The sequence below is a fragment of the Falco naumanni genome, chromosome 6, assembly GCF_017639655.2.
Source record: "Falco naumanni isolate bFalNau1 chromosome 6, bFalNau1.pat, whole genome shotgun sequence".
Taxonomy (NCBI): domain Eukaryota; kingdom Metazoa; phylum Chordata; class Aves; order Falconiformes; family Falconidae; genus Falco; species Falco naumanni.
Genome location: NC_054059.1, coordinates 67,004,864 through 67,012,976, shown reverse-complemented (window position 1 = coordinate 67,012,976; position 8,113 = coordinate 67,004,864).

Genomic DNA, 8,113 nt, shown 5'->3' with positions numbered 1-8,113 from the left:
AGCACAGGAGAGGTTCTCAGCTATCCATGACAGAACCTCTCTGAGTATTGCTCAACAGAATTACTTCTCTGCTTACTAAAATACCATTATGCTGACTGGACTGATGGCATCATTGCAGTTTCCTTGTCAGTCCGCTTTTTTCCATATTCCCAGCTCATTATTCCTCTTATCCCCATTTGAACCACAAATTCAATTCACTATTAACTTAAAAAGGTTTTCATTCTGCTATTTCCAACCTGGCTGAAGGCACCAACTCTCCTATTTCCTATAAATAATAGCTAGATTATGTCCAGTTCTTTTGGCTGGTTCAGAGAGACCCTGAAAACATCTGTCTTGTATTTCTGCTGCTTTTTGGTGAGGAGTTGAGCACAGGAGCATTTAAGCTGTGGTTGATTGCAGATGTACAGGACTACAGCTGACAGCTAACATGGGCCTTAGAGAAGTGCAAAAGGCAGGAGGGAACATGTCATGGAGTTACTTTGCATGTTCATAGAAAGAATATAGCTCCTGGAATATTGGTGCAAGAGGAATCTGTCTTGTAGTCTTAACACTGGCATTCAAGATCACAATAGATGCACTGAGTCAAGAAGGTTCCCTCCACCCCTTTAGAATATAAAATAAATTTGAAGGCAATGTAGGAATACCAGTAAATTCTTATTCTGGTAGACATCTTTCAAGTACTCACAAAGTTTATTGAGGAGATTGTTGGGGTTTTTTACAGGCAGTTTAAAAAAAACAACCAAACTGTAACATGTGTCAGACAGCTTACATTTATTTACTCTTGGCTGGCAACTTAAGACAGATGCCACTTGGAGGACTCTTCTTCCAAGCAGTTCAACACATTTGCCTTGATGCAGGAGTATTATAAAAAGGCCACGTCCAACTTTACACTGGGCTTGCCTTCCGCATAGTCTTCATGTTGAGCTATGTTTGGAATTTAATTTAATCTTAATTATTGCATGCTTCATGTAATACTGTGAACAAATTTCGAGGATGCAGTAGGTGAAAATGTGTTTCTCTTTAAGAGGGTTAGTGATGACTTAAAATACAGTCATGTGAGCAATGGTGCAGGAATGTGATAGTGCCAAGGTCTTCAGAGCTGGGCTGCCAAATAATCTAGTGTCTCCCAAGCAGTGACAAAATAAAAGATCTATCAAACTGGCACAATACTGCGCTTTGCATGAGTGAGATAATGTGGATAGTCACATAGTCTGTGTGGCATTGCCCAAGGAAGGCAATGAACCATTGATGCATTGCAAAGTATTAAGGAGGTTGTTATGGGTTAACCCCAGCTGGCAGCTAAGTACCACACAGTCAGCCACTCACACCCCTCCTAGACACACACACACACACACACCCCACAACCCTACCACCCTGCCACCCCCACCACCACCCCGCTTCCCAGGGTGGGGAGGAGAACTGGGAAAGAGGTAAAACTTGAGGTTTGAGATAAGAACAATTTAATAATGGAAATAAAATATAATAACAACAACAATTGTAATGAAAAGGAGAGAGAAGGGGAAAGGAATAAAATCCAAAGGGAAGGGGAAAAAACCCAAGTGATGCACAATTCAGTTATGCACCACCTGCTGACCGATGCCCAGCCAGTCCCTGAGCATCGATCGGCAGGCCCCAGCCACCTCCCCCCAGTTTACATACAGAGTATGACATTCATTGGTGTGGAATACCCCTTTGGCTAGTTTGGGTCAGCTGTCCTGGCTGTGTCCCCTCCCAATTTCTTGTGCCCCTCCAGCCCCCTTGCTGGTAGGGCCTGAGAAACTGAAAAGTCCTGGACTTAGTATAAACATCACCCAGCAGCAACCGAACCCATCGGTGTGCTGTCACCATTGTTCTCACACCAAATCCAAAGCACAGCACTGCCCCAGCTAGTAAGGAGAAAATCAACTCTGTCCCAGCTGAAACCAGGACAGAGTTCTGTTGTCAATGGTCAAGCATGGACAGTACATAATGGGTCTGGTAATGGTGACATGGGAGTGTGCACCAGGCTGTCCAGTGTTATCGGTGGCCATCCTTTATCTGCCCCACCTCTGTGTATCATCATGCCAAACACATAGCTACATAGCATTTCAACATTTCACTGGTGTTGCTCATGCTACTGTATACCTCACTGAGGATGACACCAGGCGCTTTACTGCCTTCTTCCCAAAGGGCATACTCCTCCCTTCTCTTTCCCTTGGTGAGTACACTCCTGTGAAGTTGCTCTTTGAATCACCAGGGCTTTGTTTCTGGCCTCCACGCTAGGCTACTGCGCAGTGATCTGCACGGCAGAATGCTATAGCCTGTTTTGCATCACGCTTTTTTTTTGGTACCACTTCCACGCTTGTGCAATGTGCTGGAATGGTTTTCAGGACCTTGGCAGCTGGCTGTACTCTCTCCTTGGGTGTGACTCCATTTCCATTTTGCCATGCTATGTGACCAGGTGGCTCAGCATATGCACAGTACACCTGTGCACCCTCAGATCTGAGAAGGTTACGACACAAAGCTTTTAGTAATAGTTCATTCCTCCTGACCAGACTTTTGCCACTTTATATGCTTTGTAATGAATATGACAATTAGGAATGCATGTATATATATCTATATATATATCTAGTCTATTGCTCTGTAGTTCCAGCTGCAGTATAATAATGGGTTCACAAAGAATAGTCATGAAAAGCTTCATCCTTCTGGTTCTATTCTCTTGAGAACTCAATTACAATGAATAAGCTGGAATGCTCCTTCACCTATCCCTTTAAAACAAGCACTCGATCTGCCGTGGCTCAAGATCTGCACAAGCAAAGCGTGGCTCACTTTAATGAAGAATTGCCTAAACTACTGTTTGAGTAAGATTCAGACATTCTAAAAGAAATCTACCATTCCTACAGACTAGCATTGTTCTGTAATTTTCAAAATCGCAGTGGGTAGCATTTCAACAGACAAGTTTTGAGTTTGTTGTGGATGCAAACAATATCTAAGTTGTTTAGATAATTAAATTCTAAAGATTTAAATGTAATATAGTGTTTTGTTCTACAAACATTGCTTTCTTTATAATGGAACTTGACTCTGTAATTTCCCCTAAACGAAACCTTATGACACGCAAATAAAAATACAGCCTCCTCTCCCATCTTTACAGATCCCCAATTCTTGCCCCCCCCCCCCCCTTTTTTTTTCCTTTTACCAGTTTGATTTCTAGGGCATATTTCTAAAAAAGAGAGTAATTGCAATTGTCTAGGAGGAAAATAGGGATTGAGAAGTGTAGCTTTTGAAAAGCCTGAAAAAATGTGAACAAACTACACCATAATGTTTAGCAACAAGAATTTAGATAAAAAGAACATTGAGATCTGTTTACTTTTTTGTATTTCATCCAGAGAAATGTGATTTTAGAAGTGGTAGTGCTGGATATTCCCCTTCCCTCTTCTCCAGGGAGTTATGATTGTTTTGCTTCTGGGAATGCTGAGGGTATGTTTTTTCTTTGGCATGTGAGACTTAATTTTTATCAGATAAATTGCTGACTCTTGGACCTGAAAAAGAAAACCACTTTCCAAACATGAAAAAGAATGTTTGTGAGGGTTTTCTTCTAAGTGGCCACCCAGTGAAACAGAAGCTCACCCTGCTTGTTGCTGGCTGCTGTTCAGGGCCTTGTGCGCAGCTGGGAAGCTGAAGAGACTTGTCAGGTTCATCACACGGCTGACTGGGAAAGCTGAAAAGCTGCAGCAGAAACAAAAGACAGAGACACTTGCAGACAAAAAAGATAGGTAGCTAGAGGAAAAAGATGCAGAGTAGGAGAGGTTTGTCTTCCCACCTCCTTCCCACCAGGTGCCAAGATGTGGGAGGGAAGTGGTAGAGTAGGAACAGGAGAAAACACATACCTGCCTTCTATGTACAGGAAGCACTTGTCATCTACCACATTTTAATGGTAGACAGCCAGCTCCCTCCTATATTCTCAAGCAATGACGAATAATAAACTTATGCAAAGTGGTCCCCAAGAGTTGCTAATGGAGTAGTTTTGGCATATTTTATTTAGAAAGGATCTAAAATAGTTTGAGCCCAACACTAGAACTATTGTAGTTAAAACTGTATTTAATCATGATGCTTTTAAGGGTTAGTTTTAAAAGTACTTTCGTAATGTCTCTTATTCTAAGCCACAGACACCAAAGCCAATCCTAGAGTATGTTGGATTGGCCTATGACCAAACTAATGTCTTATTCAGAAATCCAAGTGCAGAATCAATAATACTGTATATTTCTTGACATTTCCTGGAAATACTGGTATCTCTGAACAGTAGAGTTTCATCCAGTTTGATCCAGTTCCCTGTTGCATCATTGTTAATCAACAAAATATATTTTTAGAGGTAAGATCCGAATTTGTTTTTAAGAATACCAGGTAAGAATCTGAACTTTCAGCCAATTATCCACTAGTAATAGTAGTGAGATTCAAATGCTGTTGTAGTTATATCTCTTTAGTGGCTAATATTTAGTAGTCTGGGTGCCCAGTAGGATAATGCAACATGTCTGTAATAATATACCTGTAACAGCAGGAAAACACACATCTCCCTTTTTATTCAGAAGTAATCATATATCTTTTCTGGACAGACACTATTGTTTATTTTAATGTTTTATATACTAATTAGTTCTGTTCAGAGCCTAAAATAAACACACCTAAGAATGTAAATGCATTTCATTAAAACATTTTCTCTTAGAAGTTTCTCTTGCTTAATGGTATTAGATGACACTGATGTAATCGTGGGATTAAGAGCAAAGAGTTTGCAGGACTGTTCCACTTGATTTAATTTTTGCCCGCTGTACTGCAGGGAACTAGTGGGTCTTGAGTCATTCCTATCTTCTCTGTACTGGTTTTATAAAGTTTATTCTAATTAATAATAAGGCAATTCTCTGTAATAATAATTGTAATAATTAGTTTGAGGGAATTCTGGGAGCCTTAGGTGAACACTGTTATTTAGAATAAATGCTAAATTATAACATGGTAATTCAAATGTAAAATCGAGATGTCCAGCCATTTTTATAAAATCAGGATAAGGTATTTTAGTAATAATAGTTCCTTACTTTTCATCTGTACATGATGAAAAATCTTTACATCAAAGAAGTTATCAAGGGGTATAAACACTTTATACATTTTACAGAAGGGCTCTTTGAAGCACATAGACTATCAAGCCCAAATTTTCCAAAGCAGGTGCTATGTTGGGTGCCTTCATACTGGGGCTGACTTGAGACACATTTCAGTTGAAAGGTTCTGTTTGTTTAAAGGTACCAGATGGTACCCTGGCATAATGTGTCATAGAATTTACATTGCACTATTTTTATCTATTTAATGAGAACTTCCATGGAGAAGAGAGATTCCATTAATTTCATATTTAAATACGCTTTGATTAAATATTACAATTTTTCATCTACTAAATGGTTTTCAGCGTCATAAACATATAGTAATTTTTTCCTGTTTCAGGACCATCACATCAACTTCCCAAAGCAACCGTGTCAACGTGTCAAACATGCAGTTCACTTTGTTGTTTATGCATTTTGGCTTTGGTCAGATTAGCAGTCCAGTTTGCGCCTTGTCTTTATTCTTTTGCAGTTTTGCAGCCTCACATTAACAGCACAATGCTCAGAAGGATGGCTTTCTGCCTTTTGCCCTGTATGCCTGTGACAGGCAGTCTTCCACTGTGCCTGACCTGGAGAAAGTCTGCATGTTCAAGGCTTTTAGTTAAAGTTTTACCAAAAGGCATTTAGTTTTCCATTTATCATATCAGACTATCTGCTTTACCCAATGAAAAGAACCCCAGTTTTCTAAATTTCAAATGACATAATCAGTTACTTCTAGGTATCTAGAGCTAGAGCCACTGGAGGACTAAACCAAGTACTCCAGTTAGTTTAACTCCTAGGCATATTTTCCCTAGACTGAATTAAAACTGCAGGTAAGGACCTAGGTTTCCTACCTAGTGCAAGAAGAGAGTGAGGCGATCTATATCCTTCATCAGCTAAGCACTTAGAGCTAGCTAACAGGAAAGACTGGACACAGGAGTCTATTAGAAATCCTGCCTTGCTTTTGAGCTACCTGTAGAATCATTTAGAGATGCCCAAGGTAGCCCAGGAGCCAGCTCAGTTAGCCAGCACAGAGTAGCCACATCAGTACCATGTTTGCAAAGGCTAGTAATGTTTGTGGCTCCTTAGGATTATTTCCTTTTTGTCCTATAATCATTTAATGTAAAAACATATAAACAGTCTTGAGGAGACAGATTAGAGTATCTGGAATGAGATCCAAGGGTTACAATGAGTTTGACGGTTTTAATACAGTTTCTACAGTCTGCTTTCATAAGTGTTTTCAGTGTGTGTAATTTCTTTTCTGGGAATATATATCAGTGTTACTGTGTCTAAGTGCTTAGCAAAGAAATAAATTCAGATTGCTACTTAAAATGCATTTTCTTAGGCGAGAACAATACAGAATGGAAAATAATGAGTTGTCACTTGTGCATTTTTAGCTACCTAACCAGCAGTTTTTGTTTGACTGTAAGCTCAGTAGTATTGGTGAAAACCATCTGTCTTTGTCATAGTACCTGATTTTGGGTTGCTCTGGGAATTTGCTGATGCTTTTATGAAACTCTTGCATGTGCTCTGAAATGCTGCAAGTTGTTTTCAAATGTCATGTACTTTCAAGGCTGTGGAGCTCCTATTGACACCACCAGTTTTGTGTGAAAGCAAGGGGAAGAGATCAAGACTGATAGTGCCTAAGAACAAGCTGATTTCCAGAGGTTTATAGCTTAATCTGTCCTACAGACATGCTCAGGTGTGCAGCAAAAGAATACTCTTTCCTGTCTCCAATAATTATACATAAGTACTTAATCTAAAAGGAACTGGGAAGTGTTACAGTGAGCTATAGATCTAAATTAGACAACTTATGTTAAATCTATACTTACCAATATGCACCACTTAAGAGTTAGTGACAGGACACTGTACGCTCCTACAAAATAGAAGAGAGACCTACCAACCTAGGAGACCTAGTAAATGTAAAAACACTTATGTAACAGATTCTTTATCATTCTGAATTGCATTCAGAATTGAAAAAAGGAAAGACGTTACATTTAATAGTTGTGGCTTCTGGTTTGGGAGACCTAAAAGACTTGAAGCCCCTCTCTTCTCATCCAGAATGCTTTTGTCACTTATCCTCTATTGCTCAAGAGAAAAAGTACTTTCAAGTTCCTGTCTCTTAGAAGACATCACAGCAAATACATGTTTATTTTCACCCTTTACTTGAAAAGAGGTGATGTCTTGCTGGATCTTTGCACTGAGTAGATTATCTAATGACACAGCTCTGATCCAACAGCAAGACTTGAAATCCTAAACGCAGAGATGTGAGACTAACTCCTCTCAAACTTTCTCACTTTTTCTTATATTGAAACACAAAGAGTTAAGTACAATGACTTATGTTAATGCTATTTTTTGCATATAACTTTATTTCTGGAAGTCTTCCAAGTTCAGGAGAGTTTGAATATTCTTTCAGTTCTTCAGTATTGAATAATACCTGCTCCATTGAATAATACCAAATACTTTTGGTGCTGCTTCTTTTCTGCCTTTTCAAGTCCCTGTCTAGTGTCATTTTACCACGAGTCACTAGAAAAACACAGATTTAATATACCGACTCGGGAAGGCAAAGAACCAAGGATGGCTGTATAAATCATCCTCTTACTGAATAAAGGCACAAGTGACTTTTTCTTTAGCCATCTTAAATGTGGATCAGAAAACAGTAATCAAGTTTGTGAGAACCAACGTGTGTGGTATATTTTTTTCCTGCTGTTGCATATCTGCGTTCTAGTATTGCATGTTAATTAATGCACTTAAGGCATTTGCCCAACACTAACTTCATAGTTACTTGCAACAGGTTCTCTGCTTCTGTAGAGGTGCTTACTGAAGGAGTTGCTGCCACCCTTCTGCAGCTCTTTCTCCTATCCTCTAATTGAGTCCGTTTCATAGTTATAATTTGTCTGCCAAATGACTTTATCAGTTGGAAAGGCTCAAGTCAGATACTGCTTCCTTTTTTTGCTTGTTTTTAACTGCGTGCCGCCAGAAGAAAGAAGGGGTTAAAGCGTGGGAGGATTGCTAAGAAA